Source organism: Eriocheir sinensis, unplaced genomic scaffold (assembly GCF_024679095.1).
Source record: "Eriocheir sinensis breed Jianghai 21 unplaced genomic scaffold, ASM2467909v1 Scaffold947, whole genome shotgun sequence".
NCBI lineage: Eukaryota > Metazoa > Arthropoda > Malacostraca > Decapoda > Varunidae > Eriocheir > Eriocheir sinensis.
Window position 1 is genome coordinate 83,698 of NW_026112327.1, and position 13,184 is coordinate 96,881.

At 41.9% G+C, this 13,184-nt stretch overlaps 1 long non-coding RNA gene across 1 annotated transcript in view; it reads right to left on the bottom strand.

Moving 5' to 3' along the window:
• The window catches only part of LOC126994989 (uncharacterized), a 94,689-nt gene that overhangs the window by 28,656 nt on the left and 52,849 nt on the right, over positions 1-13,184 (bottom strand). Inside the window, exon 3 of the long non-coding RNA XR_007749766.1 lies at positions 1,060-1,160. This is a non-coding gene — a long non-coding RNA (uncharacterized LOC126994989). The remainder of the gene's footprint in view (positions 1-1,059; positions 1,161-13,184) is intronic.

A 13,184-nucleotide genomic window follows, 5' to 3' on the forward strand; every position in this document is an offset into this window, starting at 1 on the left:
GAGGAACAGGAGGGAGGACAGGAAAAAGGGGAAAACAGAACGGCGGGTGAATTAGACGGAAATAAGTACGAGAAGGTGAAAGGAGTCGTAGGAGTTAAAGGAGATGATAATATACCAAAAAAAATCAAATCAATAAATAGACGTTGAATTAAAAAAAAAGACGTGAAAGAAAGAAAGAAGGACGTCCGATAAAAAGAAGGAGAGCATCAAACGAGGAGAGAGAAAAGAGACAAGGGTACACTGTAAGATAAAGTGTAAGTGGAGGATAACAAGAACGGAATGAAAAGATAACAAAGAAAGCCCGAGGAGGAGAAGGAAAAGGAGGAGAGAAAAAACGAGTAAAGGAGGAGGAGGAGGGGCAGGAGGGAGTGGGGGAAATGAGCTACAAACGCGGTGAGGAAAAAGAATAATTAGAGGAACATGAGAAAGTATCAAAGCAAGAAAGTATCAACAAAGAGATTAATGAATAGATAATTAAAAGGCGGCAACGAGTCACTACAAAGGGGAGGGATTGCATAAGAGAGAGAGAGAGAGAGAGAGAGAGAGAGAGAGAGAGAGAGAGAGAGAGAGAGAGAGAGAGAGAGAGAGAGAGAGAGAGAGAGAGAGAGAGAGAAATGCATAGACAAACTGACAGTCATACAGACACATACACAGACAGACAGACAGGCAGAGAGACAGACATACACACAAAGACGGACAGACTAGACAGACAGACACACAGAAAAAGACAACCAACGTCACAGGCACACACACACACACACACACACGCATCAGATGCGTCACCACACAAGACAGACAGGCAGACAGAAAGACAGACACAAAAACTATAAAAGAAGGCAGAAATAGACGAAAGTTCAAAGGGAAATTCTCCAATGAACCTCAGCACAAAAGAGCGAGCGAGAATAAAAGGCGGGAGGACGAGATGAAGCAGGAGTGTGAATGAGAGTGTTAGCTCTGAATCACCCCTTGTCCTATTCCGTATTCACCTTTCAATCCAATTTAATTTTCTATAAGTCTGCATTACCTGCCCGGGGCACACAAGGGCTGTACGTCGCTCACCTTATGCTTGAAGTGAAGCCTTTGCTGGGCTCACGCTGCACACCGAACTCCATCCAGCACTACTGGAAGCTCCGTTATGTTGATATTTCACATTTGCAAAACTGAAAGTAAATATAAAATAAAACTACGCTTCGTTGGTTGTTTCAATAACAGATTTGTAGCTTTGAAGTAAAAGATAAAATCGCTGAAGCCATTTATATCTTATGAGTAGGGATGTTAGAATAAGTACCTACGATGAAAATGAATGGATCATAAAGGCTGATATTGAAAAATTAAATATTTTCCTTTAGCGAGCCGTTCACCTCGTCAAACACAGGTGCTGCTCGACATTACCGGGACTAAAAAGCACCTGTCCACTGCTTTAGACACAGAGATAAAAATATTAATACAGACTGCTACACTGACTAAAGAGGTCAGGAAAACACCTGTGCAGGTATACAGAAGGGCAAATTAAGGCACACACACACACACACACACACACACACACACACACACACACACACACACACACACACACACACACACACACACACACACACACACACATTTTTCTTAATATTAGTATACTGTTTTCTTCAGTATACAAAATATACCGTCAAATCAATCATACATATGGGTTTCCTGTAACGACGTACATTAAACTTATTAGCAACACCTCACGGCCGGCCATCACAAATCCTTTAACCTACAAGCAATTAACGGACGCGCCTCTCCTGGGCCCATACCTGCGTGTCTGGCCCTCCCCGGACACCAAGTTTTTACCACGTCTTAATTACTGACTAAGCCGCGAAAAGCAACCTCGTTAGGTAACCGTTATATCGACCGGCGCCTGACTGACTGGGATGTCTGTGAAATTAAAGCAACACATCTGCAAAGCCTTATTATCCTGTTGATGTGACAATTTGACCATTGAAACTGAATCTATCCCATTTTGTCTCCTAGTGATTTGCTTCCCAGGAAAAACTACTAAATTATGTTTATTGTTGTTCCCGTAACATCCTGTGGGACATTACTTTGTGAAGTTGATAAAATCGGACGATGTGACAACAATCAAACACAGGGAACGCACTTTTCTCTCTTTCTGTTTCCCAGCGAGTTTGTGAAAAAAAGTAAACTAACCAATGAAACACAATTTTCTAAACAATTCACGTAACTCCCTCTGTCCAGTAATGCTTAGCCCGCTCACTGCGAATTTTCTACCAGAAGACCTCACCGAGCTACAGGAATGGATCAAAAAGTGTCTGCTACAATTCAATGAAGAAAAATGTAGTCCTACACCTTGGGAGGGGATAGCCCGCATACCCATACCACAGGGGAAACACTCCGCTCTCCACCCCAGAGGCAGAGAAAGACATGGGACTGTATGTTATCAGGCTACCAGTGAAAGCCTAAGTCGCTCCAATCGCAGCAGACGGGTTAGTCAAGATAACAGCTGACAAAGACACAAACAAACAGAGCAATGTGGTTTTGTTAGTCTGTCTACTGCCGTATCATATGTTAAAAAGAAAAAAATACCAAATCAAGAAGGTAATTACTTATTACTGCTCGTGAAAAGAAAATTATATAATTGCTGAAAAAGTAGAGCAAGGCAATAGTATTTACTTGCAACCTTCACTGAAACCGTATGTATGTAATTTTCAATGTATTCCACAACGAACGAGGTCTCTCAATTACATGTTTTTTTCCTTTCTTTTGAACTAGGCCACGCGGGGAGCGTCAAATTATACCCATTTTCCTCGTCGCCTGCTGGTGAATGGAACGTCTGAAAGGTGCAGCGACACACTTCTTTTTTTTTTTTTTTTTTTTTTGCGTGGCCTTGTTCTTGCCTCCAAGTCTTAATCAACTCCCTGAGGACATCTGCTCTTCTCCACTCTTCTTGCTGACCCAATTTATTTTTCTTCTCTGGTCTCATTTTACTGTCCGAATGTGATTTTATTTTTATTTTTTTGTATTATTATAATTTTTTTTATCTTGATTTTTTTTTTCGATTGTTATTATTTCTTTCTTTTTTTTATCTTTATTTTGACTTTAGTTTTTTTTCTTTTTTTCTTTTTTTTCTTTTCTCTAGTCTCATTTTACCGTCCGAATGTGATTTTAATTTTTGTTTTGTCCCTTTTTTACTCGAACCTCGTCTTCCGGTTCTCTCTCAGTAAGCAGGTTTCTATTGGGGTTGTCTGATTTGTCCAGAGGCAGATCCTTCGCCACCAACATCCACTTCTACATCAAAGTCAACGAACTCAACATCACCACATCAAGCTCATTCATCCGAGTCATGAGTGTGTGTGTCTGTGCTAGAGACGGTATGTAGTAAGATTAATTGAAACTCCTTTATTTTTTTCCTGAAACGTGCTTTGAGATTCCCTAATTACTTTGTCTCTTCCTACTGATTGTCCAGGCAATTAATCGCCTTGCAACATTTTTTTTCATCCAGCGTGCTGCTATTGGGTTAAATTAGCGATGATCTTCCTCGTTCGGAACATCATCCCTTTCATTCCTTTCCTAACTTTTCCTCCTTAAATACTAAACCGTCACATGCTGATTCTCCTGCTTCCTCTTTCCCTATCTTCCTTTCTCTCGCCCTCTCTTTGACTGTCTCAATACACGTGGCTCAGCAAAGAGTGAAAGCAGGAGGAGAACGACGAAGAGGAGGAGGAGGAGGAGGAGGAGGAGGAGGAGAAGGAGGAGGAGGAGGAAAATATAAGTGTACCGAATTAATATTTTCACCAATCATGACCCTTGGCGAACCACCGCTCTCTGGGACACCTGTTTGAGGAGGAGTAGAAGGAAGGACGAGAAGGAGCAGCACTATGTGGGGGAGAATTAATCTTCTGAGGTTAATTTCCAAGAGTGTGTCCCGGGAGCTTTGATACGTCTTTCCTCGGCGGCTAATCCTAAATCAATACCGTAGGAGGACGTGGTAAGGAGAGCAAGGGAGACCAGGTTAGAAAGACAGGTGGCAAGGAAACGATGATAGTGGTCTCTCTTTCTCTGTCTTTCTGTCTACCTCTATATCTATGTATGTATGTATGTATCTATGTATATATGTATGTTTCTAGCTACATGTCTTTATATTTTTCAAGAGGAGGGTATCACGACACCTCTCCTCCCGAAATTGACCTATCTTTCGACCACTCCTCTAACTCTTTTTAGGAGCAGTGAGTAGCGGGCTTTTTTTTCATTATTGCTTCCTTTTTTATGCACTTGAACGGACTCCTTTGCTGTTAAAAAAAATGTATCTATCTATTCATATATCTATCTATCTATCTCTATAATGCCTAGGTAAGGAGTTCTGGGATAGAGCCCCTATTGGTAGTTTGACCCTTCTTGTGTACCATGGACTTAGAAAAATGCTCATTAAAGTCAGATTGATCTATTTTTTGGCATTTGGAAATCGCTGATGTGAGAGGCTGAAGTGTCTGAGAACACCGACTAGCTATACAGTGATCTTGCTCTTCACATTATGACTATCACGACCGCTTCATAGCCAGCTTTCCGCCACCAGCCGCACGCCTCGGTGAGTGAGTGGCGGCACCCAGACAAACACGGCACACCAGTTATCTTTTCGGACGCTACCGCCAGAACGTTTGCCATGAAAGTTAATTTAGCAATCGTGCGTGTAATTGCATTCGACTGGCAGCGACAGGTATTGTACTGACACGTTGCGTAATGGTTTCCTGGTGCAATAATTCGGGGCAACACCCACACACATGCACAAAGACACGCCCCTGTTGATACACACACACACACACACACACACACACACACACACACACACACACACACACACACACACAATTAATTTTTCTTGTTCATCGAGTTCTTCTTGTTCTAATTCACCATGTTCGTGTTTTTCTTGTTCTTTTTCTTCCTGTATTGCGCCCAGTAGCCCACAAATAAACAATTAAACAAATAAACACACATTTATAGCCTTCCAATAGCCCACAAACCACACAATTTTGGCCTCTCGATCCCGCTCTTTCATGATTCTGGCGGGATTTTGAGTGACCTGAGGCTTAGGTATTAGCGGCGACATTTTACCGACAAGCAATGCACTTATTGGCAAACTTGGTGAAGTAAGTAAACTCGAAAAGCTGTTAAGATTTTCAAGTTTACAAAAGTTACCCCACCAAACCTCAGGCAATGGAGGGCAGTGGCGCAAGGAGGAGGAGGAGGAGGAGGAGGAGGAAGAAGAAGAAGAGAAGGAGAAGGAATAGGAGGAGGTAAAGGAGGAAAAAGAGGAGGAGGAAGAAAAAAGAAAGGCATGGAGGATAGACGACCGACATTTAATCCTCGGTGGCTCGGAAGAGATGCATCAGGTATTGCCAGGAAGAGCAAAAAGAATATTGTTGGCAAAGTCGGAAAACTCTTTGATTCTTTACAACATTTGCCACTTCCTCAGTGACGGCAACTCGTCTACTCAGAGGAGAGAAAAGATCAAGTGGTCTATACAAAGGAAACGAAGAATCTCCCGTAACGAGTGATTTTCTCGTGGGAAAAAATATTTTCTATCATTTTTAGTATTACTGTTGTTTATATATAATAACCGTACGGTGGGATTCAGTCACTCATAAGGTAGGAAAAGATAAAAAGGTGTGTTTGAGACGAAAAACAAACAGACAATGATAGACAGACAGACAAAGAGACAGACACAAACAGTTTATTCACAACAATATTCACTTAGAGTTTCATACACTTAACATGATATCTACTCCTGTGAAAAAGCTGTCTTTCGCAGTGGTTCTTGGCCATGTATCAGACCCAAACAGCACACCAGCAAAAAACCGAGACTAAAGAAACTGTTTTACCTTGATTGACTACGACAAGGCCTTCGGTTCAATATAAACAGTAGTGGTACTGTGTGCGATTCGACAACAGGCAATAGTACAGAGCGGAAGGTAAATAAAACTGATTCGTGACCCCCTGAACCATAAGCAATAAGTTAACTCGCATAGAAAGGAGAAAATAGGTACGGCAATGTCAAATAAGTTCTCAGCACCGAGGCGCGAACTGAAATGAAGCCGGAAACTTTGGCGGGGTAAGTATTATAGAGGCAACAGACAGTCATAGGTGGCGCAGCATTTCTTCCATTTAAAGAGCGAGCTAAGGCAAGAATTGGGAAAGTTGAGACAAATAACCTTTCACTTTTATTTGGCTACCGCTGCAATTAGCTTAGAGCATCGCCGCACGTGGGCCAAGGTACAGTGCCACGATTTGAGAAAAAAACATCAAACTGCAAAAGCCCCTGGTACTCCTCCTCCGCCTCCTCCTCTTCCTCTTCCTCCTCTTCCTCCTCCTCCTCCTGTTCTTACTCATCCTTTTTTCATTATTCAATGCTTATACTACATTTTCGTTTCCTCCTACTCCTCCTCCTCCTCCTCCTCCTCTTCCTCCTCCTCTTCTTCTTCCTCCTCCTCTTCCTCCTCTTCCTAATCCTCCTCATCCTGTTCTTTCCCTTCATTTTTTTTCATTATTCATTACCTTTCAAACTTCCCATCTCCTCCTCCTCGTAATTGTTTTCCTCCTCCTCCTCCTCCTCCTCTTCCTCCTCCTCCTATTTATTCTCCCGGGTTCCTGAAGTGCCTGAGGAATTGACTAAATCATTAATCCTTCACCGGGACTGGCCAACAAAAAAACAACAACTCTGTGACAATCCTTTATGATGAAGAAAAATAAATACTGTTCCTTTACTCATTCCTTGTACTCTCCTAAACATCTCCCCAGTAAAATAATTCTTCGCACACTTTCATCTTGCAATTTTCGAGTTCAGAACCTCGGTTTATATTATATTTCTTTGACTCCTAGTCTGCGTCAATATATCAGAATCATTTAAAATCATTATTGCTGTATAATTTTGATAATTACATGTATAATACAGCGACCATTTTAACGGCACCATAACATGAGAAAGAACTAAACTAATATGCACTTCATCTGTTCCTGTATTAAAACTTTGACAGTCTGTAAGAATTTCATGCCGATAAAAGAAAGAGATAACCTCCCAACTCTCTGACAAGCCTAAAAGTGCCAAATGATTTACAAATACTGGTAGGTCCATAGATAAGTTCGCATTGATATTGACAAAAAAAATGAGGCCAGGAAAAAAAGAAGAAAACAAAAAAAGAAGAAAACATACAAATCAAATACTATATTTAACAAGAAACAATATTTTGATGATACTAAAAAAAACACCTCGACGAGAGAAATAAACCATAACGAAACGCAGCACACAAGTCAACAAGAAAATTAACAGAATATAATTAAAATCAACATAACGAATCTAAATGAATTTCTAAAAACGCACTTTTTATACGCGGTGGACGTTGACGTAACTCCCCGTGGACTGCCCTTCCCGTCCGACGGCTACGGCGGTGGAGACTCCGGTGCTTTGTGGACGAAGAGTCGATAAAGTCTCCTCGCGAATTACAAAAGAGTCCGGCAGCGAAAATTCCAAGACATTCCTCTCATAAAGTTTCACAAATAAGCAAGCTCCGATACTCAATATTCCACACTAAATATAAACTAAACAAGACGCTCCAATGCTCAACGTTAAAGAGTAAATAAATGAAAATATCTGTGCATAGCTAAGTACCCTGTCAGATCTTTGAATAAACATACCTGACAGTTTACCTGCAATTAAAAAGCATCGTTCGGAAACAACAACAGTAAACAAGCAAACAGAGGAGCGGTTGGTACAGTCCAGTGACACAAAAGAAAGAATAGAAAACACTGAATAAAAACTACGAACAACAAAAGCTTTAGTGAATAGCCGATGGAGAGAGAGAGAGAGAGAGAGAGAGAGAGAGAGAGAGAGAGAGAGAGAGAGAGAGAGAGAGAGAGAGAGAGAGAGAGAGAGAGAGAGAGAGAGAGAGAGAGAGAGAGAGAGAGAGAGAGAGAGAGAGAGAGAGAGAGAGAGAGAGAGAGAGAGAGAGAGAGAGAGAGAGAGAGAGAGAGAGAGAGAGAGAGAGAGAGAGAGAGAGAGAGAGAGAGAGAGAGAGAGAGAGAGAAGGGGAGGGAGTAGGGGGAATGAGAGGGAGGTACTAAAATATGGCACACCACATCCGTAGAGTTCGTAGTATTTTTTTTGGGGGGGGGGCTTGAGAGAGAGAGAGAGAGAGAGAGAGAGAGAGAGAGAGAGAGAGAGAGAGAGAGAGAGAGAGAGAGAGAGAGAGAGAGAGAGAGAGAGAGAGAGAGAGAGAGAGAGAGAGAGAGAGAGAGAGAGAGAGAGAACACAGACGGATAAACAAAGGCACATAAAAACTAACACAGATAGACATAAACAACCGTCGACGCAGGTGCAAGCACTACCGAAAGACATGGGGACAAAGACAGGGAGAGACAGAGCTGCGCATAATAGGAACCCGCTGAAGAATAAATCAATTCCAGCACTTGTTCCTCAGTAGCCCCGCTGATTGGTTCTCACGCACCTGCATCACGTCAAAGCAAATTAAAGGACATCGCAAACACCACCACCACCACCACGACGAGATGAGCTGCGACAAGGGGGAAGCATGTCCGTGAGAATCGTCCTGCACCACCACCATCACCAACACCAACGCCACCACTACTACCACAGCACAGCATCACCTCTGGCTTTGCTACACAACCCCATCAACCCCATACATCACAGCTACTTGTATTACTGTTGCTGCTACTACTACTATTACAACTACCAATACTACTACTACTACTACTATAACTACTGCTATTATTACAACTACCACTATTACTACTATTACAACTACCACTACTGTTACTACTACTACTACTACTACTACTGCTACTACAACTACTCCTCCTCCTACCACTACTATGACTACTACTATTACTCCTACAACCGAAAGAAAACTAATGGTTTTTCACCACTTCTTAAAACTCCCCCCAACCCCCTCTTTCTACAATCATACCCGAACAAAGGCCGCCGCCACAGCCACCAGCAAACAACCACACAACACACCCATTCCTCTTCATTCACGTTCCAAAAATTCCATCACACACGAAAATTATGGAACGCTGAGCCACGTAGCAAAAGTTTATGGCTATTTTTTTCCTAAAACTCACCATAATTATGAGTAGAGTTTCGGATGGGCTGAATTATACTTCCAAATGATGAACTGCACAAAGCGAATATATACCTTGTTTCTTTCTTTCAAACTGTGAGTCGAGAGATGCGTCTTTTGTTTAAACATTAATACAAACACAGCGCAGCTCAGGTAACATCAACACAATAACTAATTAGGGCGGACGTATGAGTGTTGGGTGGCCCTGACAGGTTATCTCTACGCTAAATAGGTAGAGAGAAAAAAATATACACGCTTTGATGTTATATCCTATCAGTTTTATATTTTCCTGTTATTGGTCAGTGGATGAAAAAAAGGGGGGAGGGGGAGAGACAATTTCGATATTGATGATGATAAGTAATAATGATGATGATGATGATGATAGACAAAAAATAATAGTAATAGTAAAAAACATGAGCATATACGCACACTCGCACGCACGCACGCACAGACACGCGCACACAAACAATAAAAACAAACATAAACAAAGGGTGGAGTGTGTGTTTGTGTGTGTGTGTGTGTGTGTGTGTGTGTGTGTGTGTGTGTGTGTGTGTGTGTGTGTGTGTGTATGTACGGTGATGGTGTGACGGTGGGGGGGGGGAAGCCGAGAAGGAGCGGCCAGAAGCGGGTGTCGAAGGGAGGAGGTCTTTTGAGGGTACGACGCGCCTTCATTATCCTTTATTACAAGTGCGGCCAGAGCAATATCCGTGACATTCGGCGTCCCTTTTCGCCATGTCTGAGGGGGACAAGTGCCCAACCCGCGCCATCTGCCGGCTACAACACAAGACAGCGGCACACAAGGGTACGAAGGGGAGTTGGAGGCTGCGAGGGACTAGAGGACAAACATTATAGGAGCATTTGGGATTATAGAACGTGAAGGAGGGAGGAAGGAGAAAAGAGGGAGGAAGAAGGAGGAAAGAGGAGGGAAGAGGAAGGAGGAAGGAGGAAAGAGGACGCAGGAGCAAGAAGGAAGGAGGAAAGAGGAGGAAGGAGGAAGTAGGAAGGAAGAAAGGGGAAAGAGGAAGGAGACACACACAAAAAAAGAAAATTAAAACAGGAATAGTGATAAACGTGTTACAGATGGATATAAGAAATGATAATGACAGTGTTGAGAAGAACGAGGAGGTACGAAAAGAACAAGGATTAAGAAAATTAAAAGTTGAAGGAAGGGAGGACACACGAAAAAAGAGAAAATTAGAACGGGGGATTAGAGAAGAAGGTGTTAAGGATGGATATAATTAACGAGAATGACCTGTCGAAAAGAACGAGGAGGGAAGTAAAGAAGGATAAGAATTACGTAAATGAAGAAAAGTTGAAGAGCAGGAAAGAGAGGAGAAGACATATGACGGAAAGAAAGTACTAGAGAGGAAATGTGAAGACGAGTTAAAGATGAGGATATATAAATCGAGGCGACAAGGACAGCCGGAAAGGACGACATGAAAAAGACGACGACGAAGTGGAGGAGCAAGAAAGAACTGGACAACACGAGGAAAGTTAAGTAGCAAAAACGACAAGTTAAGAGAAGGAGCCAAAGATAAGAACATATCATTTGAGCACGACACGAGTGAAAAATTAACAAGGACGGGTAATATGTAGCCCTGTCAAGAAGCAAGACGAAAAAAAAAATGAGTGAACAGAATATTGAACATGAGGATAAAGAGTTCAGGATGAGAATATTGAAACTGAAGATGAGGTTAACAAGGACGAAATAAATGAAGGAGGAATAGTAGGAAAACAACAAATGGTAGGTGGAGAGAAAGGAGGAAACAGCAACAAAGGAAATTCGAAGAGAAGGACTTCAAGCGAGGATTTAAAAAACAGAAAATACCAATAACGAGGAGAGCGAGGACTGAAGAAAAAGAAAAGGAGGTCACGAAGCAAGACAATGAAGAAAGAGCGGGAGAACGAAGAAAGGGAAAACAAAAGAGCTTGCAGGAGGCGGGGCAGTGATAAATGACGGCCATAAATGCTCATAAGAATTCCTGCGCCAGGCTCAAGGTCAGCGGAGGATCGCGTTTCCATAACCCCGCAGGACACGGCGGGAAATGTACAGGAGCTACGGACTCCTTCTGATCCTTTAGAACGCTTTACACAGGACAGATTTCTACTTCGGCGAATTCGTCTGAAACGCAAATCATGAACACTCTAGCTACAATAAGTGGTCATGGTTAACTTCTGCACAACAAATTCTACCTTGGAGAATTCGACTATAACACATGTATTATGAACACTGGTTGAAATAAGTGGTCATGGTCTAAGTAAAAGCAATAAGAGACGTTGATGGCTCCCTGTTTTATAACTGATCCATATTTTTTTGTTCATAGTAATGCGTTTTGTCGAATTTATAAAACAGCAAGGTTTCTCTCAGCCTAGTCGTCCTGTGCAGGTGTTTCTTATGACATGGAGATGAGACTTTAAATCATGCATCACATAGGAAGGAATTATAGTGACTTTTAAGACCCTCTCTCGTTACTCTTTTTCTTATCTACTAAAAAATAAACTTTGTTCGTATTTCCAGCATAAACAACTGCAACTGCAAATTATTATCTGGATCCACACTCAACATTTATATGCCTTGTTTCTAAAATTAAGATATCTAAAAAATCCAAGTGGCCAAGCTACGGCTTCCTCTTTCACATCAGCGAGGAGGAAATACCGCCACGGTCACAGAAAAGAAACAAGTTAACTTCCATCAAGAAGCAATTTCTAAAGTTTTCCGTCGCTTGATTTCTTGGAAGCTTTTCAAAAACCATAATCGTTGAACAAGTCTGCGTCTCGTAAAGTTCAATACACATTCGAGTCAAAGAAAACATTGGAAAAATATTAAAACTTGTACTCGAGCCGCCTTCTTTCAGGCTGGTTCTGAAAACAATAATTCTTCTCGAACGAAAAACATTTAAAAAACATTTGGACTGAAGCTTCTACACTTCTCAAATAATAGATGATGTGAAATAAGAAGAAAATATGTATCACCCCCCCCCAAAAAAAAAAACATTGTACTCTCTCTAAACGGTGCAAAAAATAACTTCTCAATGATGAGCGTCTAACATTATGAAAAAATGTATAAATCTGTTTTTTTTACCTAGCAATTCATCATGCGTAAAGCCAGTCCTCGGAACACACACACACACATACACGTTACGTAACACTCGCCAACACGCCTTAAATGAGAGACAACCACTGACAGCCCCGCGTCGTTCCGGGTGTTGAAACCTTCACCAAGTGTCGGAAAGCTTCCAAAAGGATCAAAGGGAGTGTAAACAGGTGTGTGTGTGTGTGTGTGTGTGGGTGTGTGGAGGGGGGGAGGGGGGGCAAAGAGAGAGAGAGAGAGAGAGAGAGAGAGAGAGAGAGAGAGAGAGAGAGAGAGAGAGAGAGAGAGAGAGAGAGAGAGAGAGAGAGAGAGAGAGAGAGAGAGAGAGAGAGAGAGAGAGAGAGAGAGAGAGAGAGAGAGAGAGAATCAGAATCAGAATCAGAATCATATGTGTGCTGAGGAAATTCGAGTAATGTATATAAGTATGTTTATAAATATTTATGTGATAATTATATGTGTGTGCATGCATGTATATGTATGTGTATGTGCATGTATGTGCGTGCGTAGGTAGAGAACGAAAGAAAGGAAAGCAGGAAGCAAAAATATGATGAGATGATAAGTAAGACAGACAGATCGGACTGCTGGAAGTGACGGACCGGAAAAAAAATAGAACGAAGAGAAAACGGGGAAGAAATAAATAAAAAGAACGTAAAAGGAAGGATGACATTAAGAAAAGCGAAAAGGGAAGAGGGAAAGGAATTGGAGGAACGTTAAATGAGGAAAGAAATTACAGAAACAAAGGAGGAAAGGAGGAAAATATTGGAGGCCCCAAGACAAGTAAGGAGAGAGGAGGAAAAGAATAAGGAAGAGCAGAAAAAGGACAAAGGAGACAGGGAATGGAAGACAGAGGAAGGGGAGTTAAGGAAAGGGAGAGGAGGAGTAAAAGTATATGGAAAAGGAGGAAGAAGAGAAGGACAAAGGGAGGAGAAAGAATGGAAGACAGAGACAGGAGAGTTAAGGAAAGGAGAAGGAGGAGG